Source organism: Lathyrus oleraceus, chromosome 5 (assembly GCF_024323335.1).
Source record: "Lathyrus oleraceus cultivar Zhongwan6 chromosome 5, CAAS_Psat_ZW6_1.0, whole genome shotgun sequence".
In the NCBI taxonomy this organism is placed as follows: Eukaryota; Viridiplantae; Streptophyta; class Magnoliopsida; order Fabales; family Fabaceae; genus Lathyrus; species Lathyrus oleraceus.
In genome coordinates, this window is record NC_066583.1 from 256,936,892 (window position 1) to 256,948,553 (window position 11,662).

Consider the following 11,662-nt stretch of genomic DNA (forward strand, 5'->3'; position numbering starts at 1 on the left):
TTGCTCCTCTCTCAGTAATATGGGACGTGGAAATTATCATTCCTCCTATTTTTCAGGAAAATGTAGTTTCCCCCCTTTTGTTGAGCTTTCCATTCCATAAATGCCCACGGACACAATATTCCTTGGGTTTCATAAGTGGTAAAAGGATGGTATGGCCCAAGCCTAATATAGGGAAAGGGATTCGACAATTGAGTGAAAACTAATGACGCCCTTATTTTCTAAAATAATTTTGTTAGCTCTTATCCACTTTTGTTTTTCTCCTAAATTTTTTGAGTCTTAGAAAACATATCACATTATTCCTCTTCTCCATTAAACAAAACCAAACTTCATCTTCTAAGTTGAACAAAGTAAAAAAAATGAGGAAGGAAGCTCGAATAAGGAAACTTAAAACTAATACCAACTCATTTCTTTAACTCTATTATTGTATTTTCGGTACGTAAATTTTTTCTATCACTGTACTAGTAATTTTATTGTTGTTGGTTTTGTAGAGATATTTAAGGTTTTAATGTTATTGTTGTTTTTTAGACCGAGGGTTTAATGTTGTTGTTGTTGTTGTTATTATCGTTGTTGTTGTTGTTGTTTTGTTGAGATTGAAGATTTAATGTTATTGTTATTTTGTTGAGATTGAATGTTTATTGTTGTTGTTGTGTTAATTTCTGTATAATTTTGATTTTATTTTCAGAAAGTACGTAACTATGGATCCTAGTTGGATGAAAGCGAATAAATCAAGTGTTGAGTATGAGAATGATCTGTGACAATTTCTTGAATTTGCAAAAATAAACCTTCCTAACAATAAATGAATTTTTATTGTCCTTGTGAAACATGCGGGATTACAAAAAAACATGGATAGAAAGAAATATTCAATCATTTAGGTTGTGATAGAATTTGTCAAAATTATACATGGGTGTGGCATGATGAAGTTACAAATAAAAAATTACGTCACATAAAGTTGAAGTTGATGAAGATATGGGTGATCAACTGGAATATATGATCCATGATATTGGATAAGATTATTTTAGGAGAGCCAATGTGTATGATACTTTACATAGTGACAAGGAAGATATGTTATTTCCAGGGTGCACAAATTTTACTCGATTGTCAGACGTGTTATAAGATTTTTTAACCTGAAGGAAAAAAGTGGGTTGACAAATAAAAGTTTCACTAAATTACTTGAGTTGTTTAAAGACATGCTTCCAGAACGTAATATATTTTTGAACCGTAATTATGAGGCCAAGAAGATATTGTGTCCAATGAGCTTAGACTATATCAAAATACATGTATGTTATAATGATTGCATATTATACATAAAAGAGTATGAAAAACTGAGTGAGTACCCGGGATGTGGGAAGTCGCGCTACAAGTTGAAGGACAATGATACTAGTGATGGTGATGGTGTGAGGAAAAAGGGTCCTATTTCCAAGGTGATGTGGTACCTGCCAATAATTCCAAGGATAAAAAGGTTATCTTAACTTATATTTGTGCATACTTGGATCTTCTCTTATTTTGTTTTTTAGGGCAATTTAGTCTTATGTGCACTTTCTTTCCACATTGGTGGCATGTGAGAATGAATGATATTTCTTCATTTTGCTCCTAGAAAATTGAAATTTGTTTTTCATGCCTTAGGAACTCCTTGAAAATTTTTGAAACATGAGTTTAATGTATTTTTTAATCTCACTTTGATATTTTTCATCTCCTTATTCCATATCTTTGTTGTTAGTAGCTTTTAATACAATACTTTTCCTCTTATTGTTGTTACCTTCTTTGTCATCAATAATTCTCTTCAGTTGCATCTCATGTTCCTACAATTTTCCAAAAAGAGTATACATGTCCTTGGTTGCCAATCTCTGAATTCTAAACCCTAAATCCTTTTATCTTTGGTCCAATCCTTTTCAAGTTTGTTCACTATAACACCATCAACTTTGTGTGTAAGAACAAATGGACCTCCCTTCAAATCGTTCCAAATACTATGATACATCCCTTCGATGAAGAACTTCATCTTATCTTTCCAAAAACTATACCCTTCCCCATCAAAGGATGTCAAAACGGGCTACTCGGCCCTAAACGGGTCGGCCCTGATGGGCCTAGGGATTTTTAGGGCTGGACAAAAAAATATATGTTGTAATATGGGCTCAAAATTTACCATGCGAGCCCGATTTTGTATGGGCTTCGAGCTACCCGACCCTAAATGGGCTATTTATTAAATTATTTAAAAATAAAATAAAATAAAAACCTATAATGTTTATTATAAATACAATAAAAAATGTATATCTAAATTGTATGAAATAATACTCAAATATATAAATATATGTTATAATTTTTAAGTACTATATTATTTTTTATAAATACTATAACATGTTCTTAAATACAATGCATGTTTAAATTGTATGAAATAATACTCGAATATTTAATATAAGAAAAACAAATAGAATATGAGAAAACTGCAAAGTAAAACACAATACAATTAAATATTAATTTGACTGTATTAATGTAGAATATTTAAAAGAGAAATATTGAATAAATTATAGAAAAAATTTTGGATGGTGAGGAAAATAAATATATTGTTTTGGAGTGAGATAATATAAATATTAATATAATTTTTTAAATTTATAGTTATGCGGGTTTAGCAGGCTACACATGGCCCATACAGGCTAACCCTAATGGATAGCAGGCTTTTTAGAGCTGGACTAAAGAAGACCTAAAAAGTGTGGGCTCTAATTTTAAGGCACAAACCCTATGATTTATCGGGCTTGGCGGGCCGACCTATATGGGTTAGTCTATTTTGACGGCTATAGATGGGGGTTTATTTATTGAATATCTTTAAGTCATTTCCTATCTCTTGGGATGGTTAGTCTTTAACAGGAGTTAAGATCTCATGCCACTTGATGGACATGTGACTTCATACACAATAGGTGGCTGTGAGTTATGGAGGTTTGAAGAACTTTGGTTTAAAACAAAATTATTTGAAAAATCAGAGTTTAACAACATTTTGAATAAATCAGAAGTTGAAAACCCAAAGAAAGGAAAATATGTAGGAAAATAAAAGAGTTAAGGGAAGAGAGGTAATGCCAGAGAATTATACATGTTCGACCTTAAGGTGATCTACTTTTGTCCCCCCAAATTATTCTTAAGAGTATCCACTAAACTTGAGAGTTTTTAGAAGGATGTGCCCATGAACCTCCTTATACAGGGAAATGAAGTTTTTATGATAACTTAAAACTAAACAACGAACACAACTTAGAGTGGTTAGTCTCCAAACCAAAAAGTGAATAGTGCTTCAAGCGATTAGTCTCCGTGCCAAACATCAAACAATGCTTCAAGAAGTTAGTCTCCAAATCAAATAAAGATTTTGCAAGGGCTGATCTTGAACCAAGACGGAGTTTTGAGTTGGCTATCCTACGAATCAGGTCACTGTCTTATACAGATTGTTCACGAACCTTATTAAGATTTATACCAGGCTAATCTCGAACCTAATGAGTTTTTATACCAATATGAACTTTGAAACCAATTGAGATTTTATATAGGGTTGGTCTTGAATTGATAGAAATTTTAACTGGATTGAGCTCAAGAATTATTGTGGATATTCTTACTAGCTGGTCTTCACGAAACAAAATAGATCTTTTTCTTTAGGGTGAAGCTTACGAACCAAACAAAGACTTCCAAAGACAATCCCCCAAACAAGAGCTTTTAACGGGTTTAGCTTAGAACCAAAATATCAACTTCCTATGGAAGAATTATTTACAAATTATAAAATTCACTCTTGGTAAACTTACAAATTTTCCCTCACCCGTAACTATATTCCTCAGTATACTCAAGAAAACTCTAAAAGCATTATGGCTAAAATATGAGAGATTTAGAGAGGTGATAAGACAAATTAAAAGCGAGTTTTTTTTACGTTTTCTGGATGTTAAAAAAAGTGATAGAGAGAGCTCTCTATTTATATACCAATGTATGGTATGAATTTGGAAACAATCCATGGGCTTTTTAACTAACCTAATTGATTATGCCCAAAATGAAAGGTTTTGATATAGAATCGTTCCCAATCATTAAGAGACTTTTATAGCTGATTACATACTCAATTAGACATCATCTAATTGATTATATCAAATATATAATCGTTTAAACAATTGTAAAAATTCTCCTAATCAAACAAGCATTCCCTAATCATTGGATATGGCCCAAATTTTTTTTGGGTGATTTGATTTAAAAATGAGAGGAATTTCAATCGTTTTAGCGTTTGTTTGTGTGCTTTATCCATAACATTTCCAAATATTATCTTGTTTCTCTATAAGAAACTTATCACTCAAACAGACACAAATTGAAGAGCTTTCACACTTCCTCTCTTTCACACTCTGAAGCTTCAAGTCTTGGCATAATTTTATTTGACTTTTGCATCATGCAAGAACCTTGAGTCTTCTTGATGAGGCTTGAGATATTTCCATTTTGACTACCATCATTTGAGAGTTCGAAAGGTTAAACCATAGTTGATCCTTGAAACAAGAGTATTCACTTTAAAGTCGTTGGAATACAATGTTGACGTAAATAAATGTATACCTTGATTTGGGAGGATAACTTGATAGACCATATTGTGCATCTTTGACTACTTGAGCTATCTTGAGTTATTTCTTATCTTTAAGTGTTTTCATCATCAAAACTAAGAAGCTACTACTTAACTTGCTTCTTGTTATCCATAAGTTTCACCACACTAGATCACTTCTTGATTATACATTCAAGCACATAGAGATCCATACATAATACATCTTAGTTCATCAATAATAATATATGACAACAACATTACAAAATTAAATTATACCTTTCTTTTTAGAGCATCTAGATTTTGTGTGGTTTCCTTGCACCTTCTTGAGTTGTGACCCATCTTATCACATTTGATAAATCTCTATATTACTCCAACTTTCCTCATTCTTGAACCACCCTTTCCCAATTACCTAAACCTTAGCTTCTTAGGTCTGCTAGGTCTTTTTTTATAAAGAGGATGGTGTAGCTTATCTTCCTCAAACTTAGACCAAATATCCATCCCATTTATTAGACTGGAAAATTGTAGAATAATGCTTACATGTTCCTATAATAACACTCATGAACAAAATCATCTAGTTTTTATTATCTATAGCTTAATGTTGCACAAGAATGTCTGCAAGAGATACCAAACAAATCTCATAACCTACATGTCCATGTTCTTTTGCTAATCAACAACTAATTATTGAGTGTTATATGCATGTTTTACCTATCATTCATCATTCATAGACCAACCTGGAGTCGAATGACTATTCATAGAAACCTCCTTATCTAACCTCTTTATAGGAATATACATTATATTATATTCCCAACTGTAGCACCTCAAATTTGCACCTATCATTGTACATACATTTTCATATTAGGTCATAGCATATCATGGTCCACTGCATAGCATTGCATTGTTCCATTTGCCTCAAGTGCAAGCCAATCAAGAAATTAGGTCAAACTGGTCAGGAGATCAGTCAGTCAAGCAAGCAAGCACAATTCTCAAGGAGCCAAGGCCTTAGGGTTGGTCCAACATGTTCACATGACTTGGGGATCCATTTGAAGTGTTTAGGTCAAGGATTGGATGTTCAGAAGTCATCAGTCAGTGCACAATCAGTCAGAAACCCTAAAAGTCAACTGTTGGTCAACTGTCCATTTAATCAGTGATTTGATGATGGGATTTGGTTTGAGAGAGCTTATTCATGTCCATATAGTCCTCATATCATGTCAAATACCATCATGGAAGAATTTGAAGCCAGATCAGAAATTTCCAAAAATGGAAACTGGACCTGTAACTGAAACTTGCCAAAAATGGAAAGTCTTGATCCTCAAATTTACATCATGATACAAGCTTCAAATGAATTTTTTCCCAACATGAAAGTTGAAGATCTTGTTCTCCCATTTCCAAAAAGTCCAAGAACACTCAATTCCCATGTATGGTTGGCAAGTTATGATCGAATCGTTTTCAGAAAATCTTGAACTTCAAAAGGCCATATCTCCCAAACCATTTGGCCAATTTTGGTGGGGTTTTTTCCTACAAGTCACATTTGATCCCCTCTTTCCAAAAATGTAACTTTCATGTACCAAAAATTCACCAATCAAAATGGCATTTTTGGACTTGCCTTAATTAATTTCAAGTGAGTTGAATTTTGACTTTTCAAAATAATCATTTTTTAACCATTTGGCCAATTGAAATAGTTCAGAAATGTGGTTTTGGTCATGTTACAAAGTCAAATTTATGCAGTACACATAGCCCATGCCAACTTGCTTGAAACTTGAAAAAAAAGTACAATTTTTACCAACTATATCCCACATTTCCATGGACCATGATTTGTACCACAAAAACAGCAGACTTTATCATCATTTTCTGTCAATTGAGAACCCTGGTAGCAGCCACATTCTAACAGAAGAAAATCCATCTCTCTCATTTTGCTCATTCTTCCATTTGTAAACTTTTTTGTCAAAAAACCAAAAGAACTCAACATTGCCTTGCCTAATACCACATCTAACCACCATCTTGAGCTTGTTTCCACCTTCATTTCACAACTGGAAGGCCATTTCCACGACTGTTTTTGCTAAGCTCCTTTAATGGCAGATTGAGATTGGTGCCATTCCAAGCTTTCTCGAGCCAAACAAGCTTCATCATTCATCATTTGGAGGGCTGTAGAGTAACTGTTTCATCACCAAACATCCAAACAACCACGAATACAACAGCTGCTCTTCATAAAGGTCAGATTTCGACCCTCTTGATTCATGGTTTGGTTATATGATAATTGTAGGTCTTGTAATGCTGGTGAAAATGAGCTTTGAACCAAGGAAAATGGCTGAGTATTTTGAGAGTTATGTTGTCATGAAATTTCATATGTGAATGTTATGCTGCTTGTTGCTTCCTTGATAGTTCGAATTAGGGTTAGTGATGGTTGTATTGATGATGTACATGATGAGACGAATACAATGGTGTGTCGTTTGTTTATTTTGGTTGAAAATTGTTCTTGCTGAAAAATCTGGAATGATGATGATGAACTGTAAGCGAAGCCCTAACATTTCCATGCCAATTTCGTTTTTTGATTCACAAAACCGAGCCCTTGCATGAAGTTCCAGGTTTGTGGGCCATGAAGCCAATCGCTGGCTGCCACGCAGGATGTCCCATACGCACCGTTTCATTTAATTTGCAACATATTTACAAGTCTGCCACCGTGCCCAAATTAAACCATTAAATCATGTTATTTTTCAATTTTTATTTCATTTGCATGGCCAATCTTACAAAAATCATTGCGCTCTCAATTTTAATCCAAAACTCATGGGATTTTTTGCATCATGTTCATCACAATCTCTAGTTTTTTATCATATTTTTTCCAGATTTTTTTGATGGATAGATTTTAATTGGTGCTAGGGTTTGTGACATGTGATCATTTTTTGTACACTTTGCCAAAACATTTGTGAAATGGTGATACTTTATCCAATGGCTCCCAAATTTTTTGTGCTTAAACTAGACACACTCATGGTGATTTTGGTGTAGAGTTTGTGAATTTATCTTATCTGGATTGTGAGTTATGAATTTTTGAATTAGGGTGTGACAATTTGTGTCACACCATTGATGTGCAACTTGATGATTTTCTTTACCATACTTCTTGACCTCCAATTGATGTGAATTTTTGCATGAACCTACTCTTGTATGTCTAGTTTACATGTGAATTTTCTTGGAATTATTTGTGGCATTTCCTAATTGTTTGAGATTTTCTCCCATGTTTAGTCATATGTTGACTATTTGTGATACATGTTCCCATTTCATTTGTGAAATTCTCATACTTTATTAGATGGACATGAAATTTGATATGTGATTACTAGACACCTTAAGGTTCATCATGGTTTTAGTCCCATTCATTTCTCATATGCTATCACTGAGTTATGATTTTTTGAAGTTGATACATGTTTGGTTGACTTCTTTGAGCATGTTTAAAATAGCCTTGCCTTTCTGATTTTCATTGACTGCCTTCCACTTGTCCAAATGAGATGAAATTTGACATGCTTACCATGCTATGGGTTGTGATTGATCATGATTTATTTGGTAATTTTTGGAAATGTTTGAGTTGACTTTTGATGCAAGTCTTGCTGTTGACTTCTATGAGCTCTCATTTGCCACACTTTGACCTAAAATTGTTCATGAAATGATGATGATGATTGATATAAACATGAAACCAATTGGGGTTGCTTCTTAAATGTTTGAATTTGATTTTGACTGGACATTGCTTGCTGTTTTGACTTTTTCATTCTCTTTTGACCCTAGGCTTGCCCTAGTGGTCCTGTTACTCACCTTTGAGCTCATGTTTTCAGGTTGACCAACAAATGACCAATGAGACCAACTCTTTTTGATTGAGCTTGCTTGAATATCATTGATTAACTTGCTTGTTTTGTAGTTTGCTTGGCTCACATGCCTTGAGCCTTGTGCCTTGCACATTCACTTGCTTGTGTTGACTGGTTGATATCTGTTTCATTTTGATTTAACTTTGACTTGTATACTAACTGTGCTTGACTGGTTTCAGGTACTTTAGTTGCTCAGTTCCTTGTGAACTTTTGCTTTGCTTTGCTTGTATAAGCAATTTGCATTGAGGTATATTTCTCATCTTCATGTAGTCTGGAAGACCTGGCCTGTTACTTGGCCAGGCAACTGTCTGAAGTCCTCCTTAAGAGGCAATGTTTGTGTATGTTTAATTTGTCCTTGTACAGAGTCAAAGACCTCCTAAGTGAAGAGGCAATTGGCAGAACCCAAGGGATATGCAACCTATCCCCTGCTATTCTGTGTGTCATCTGCTTTGCTCACACCACTGTGTTGATGCATTGCAGATACAAACCCAAGATCTTGTACAATTGTACAGTTGAGTCAGTATCAAATGTGTAGAAGGGTTCCCACTTTCTGAACCCACACATTCTTGTCTTAAGCTCTCCCAGGCCAGGGATAAGAGCTGTGAAGTCTTATCTTCACTCACCTTTCATCTGCTTCACCTTAGCCCCTCAATGGCAAGGTTAAGAGCACATTCACCCAGTTCCAGAGGTTTGTTTGTTGAGGTTGATATGACCCCTCGACTAAAACCTAACCCTTTGTTTGAGCCACTTGCTTGTGTATAGTGTGTGCTATCTGTGCTTGTATGTTTGTTTGACTTGCTTCCTGTGCAAGTTAGGGTTAGTTTAGACTTGCTTCCTGTGTAAGTTAGGTTTTGCTTGGCTTGCTTCCTGTGCAAGTTAAGTGTGTGTGTGGCTTGCTCCCTGTGCAAGTCATGATTAGGATAGGCTGGCTCCCTGTGCCAGTTAGCTAGAAACCTTAACTTAGGGATGATTTTGCATGATAACATCTAGGCTCGAGTCGTAGTCTCCCTAGTGTTGTGTCTCCCTCTGTTATCTGGTTAGGCTAGTCCTTTATCCCTCTGTAGGGGAACTACGTCGCCCTGATCCTCATACCAGATGAGGTACGTAGGCAGGAGATGAGCAGATCTCTCCGGGCGCCCGTGTCTTTGTTTTGTCCTGTTGTGTGCTTGGAAGCTGATGTAAGTCCATCGAGTGGCAGTTAGGTTCCAGTGTGCGTGTGTTTGGTTCGGATGCTAATGTAAGTCCAGTGATTGGCATTTGGGCTCTATGTTTGCCTTCTTGAGTGCGTTTTGGTTCGGATGCTGATGTAAGTCCAGTGATTGGCATTCAGGCTCCACGTTTGCCTTTGTCAGTGTGTTTGTGTGCGTGTCAGCCGAGCTACGAATGCTCTGATTCTTCTCTCGTCCGAGGAGATACGTATGCATAGGATGCGATATCCTAGCGAGCATGTGTCGTTTCCCCAGTTCGAACTACTTCGACTCTGATGTCTATGCCTGATAGACTAAGTAGGCCCAGGATGCGACATCTTGCCGAGTCCGTCTTGTTTGTTTCCTTGTGTCTCTTTCAGCCGGTGTATGTGTGTTTGAGCAGTGTTTAGCAACCATTTTCCTTCCTATTGTGCGTGGATCCCGTCGAGTACGACGGATGCGTAGGGGTGCTAATACCTTCCCTTCGCATAACCGACTCCCGAACCCATCCTCTTTGGTCGCGAGACCATGTTCTTTTCCAGGTTTACTCTGAGCGTTTCCTTTCCCTCTTTTGGGATAAATAACGCACGGTGGCGGCTCTGTTGTTCTTCTTTTCCCGCCGGTTTTTCACGTGATGCGACACCAACTATCTAACTTTGTTATAGAGGTTAACATTGTATTGTTAGTTAGCTTCTTATCCACTCACACATTGTCAATATAGGTTTATCCCTTGCACTTAATATTATGGAATTAAATGACTTAGATATGAAAACTACAGACGATGACATAAGAGAATAATACCTTTTGATGATCTTATTGGAATACATATCTCCTTTCTGGGCCTATATCTTCCATTAACAAATGTAAAAACTATCTCCATCTCTCTTTGGTTTCTGTTTCAACCACTCCAAATTTCAATAGAAAATATTGGTCATTTGAGTCCCTTCTTACATCTATTAGTAACTGTCCACCATTACTAGTCTTCAAATGACAACCCTCAACACCTATAAATGGCCTACATCCGATGGTGAAAACTTTCTTTCTTCCATCAAATCAAAAATATATATATCCAAATCTTGGCTGAATTGATAGATTAGGTTTGTCCATATTAATTTTAGCACTATTTCTAGAGCATACCCATTTAAACTCAAATGCATACCTCTAAATCGATGGATACTGTCTAGTAGCATCTTCTTCAATAGTTCCATTTGCTACCATATTTTCCTTCCATGCCCTGTTTGTAGTAATATCAAACGAGTAACTCTTCCTCGTGTCTTAAATCATGTCATCAACTCTGACATCCTCACATGTTTTCATTTTGTTCACCACAGCCTTTGAAACCCACTTAGACTTTGAAGTTCTATTATTCAAAACCCTAACACAAGTGTGGGAGCCCTCCCATGTTTTTTTTAAAGCACAACTTCAACCTACTTTAGAGCATAGAGCCTAAAACCACATTTTCCCTTGCATTTTACCCTGACCCTGTAACTTTCATTCTTGACAAATGTAGTTTCCATTCCAATTAAAAATACCATTATATTATTGCATCTTTGAATTCACTTAAGGAATTACATTCCATGCCTAACTTAAACTCGTAGTCCTTACCTAACTTCCCTTTCCTAAACTTGCATTACTTTTGAAAAATATTCATCTTCAGAGCCATCTGGGTCTGAGCTACTCAATTCATCACTCATATATTTATCTCCTCCTTCATCCATTCTTTTAGAATCCTTGGTTTTATGAGCTTTATCAATCCTTGGTTTCGACTTCTTCTTGGTTGATTTTGTGGCACAAACTTAATCCTTTAGAATTTACCTTTTATTTCAACTCTGTTTGTACCATCATTGGGCATATCAACTTCAATGACTTCAAATTCATCATTCAATACAGTGGTTTTCTCATCTTCACTACCTTTAAACCTAACCCTACTTTCATCATAATTGTTTTCTTCTGGTTCATATTCTCCATCACTTGATTCAATTCCTTCATTCAGATCAATGCATTAAGGCTTAACTACTTTTAAATTAGTATCATTCACATTATGTTCAACATATAAATTTCCTTCAATATTATTTCCAATAGCATGCATCGCAACA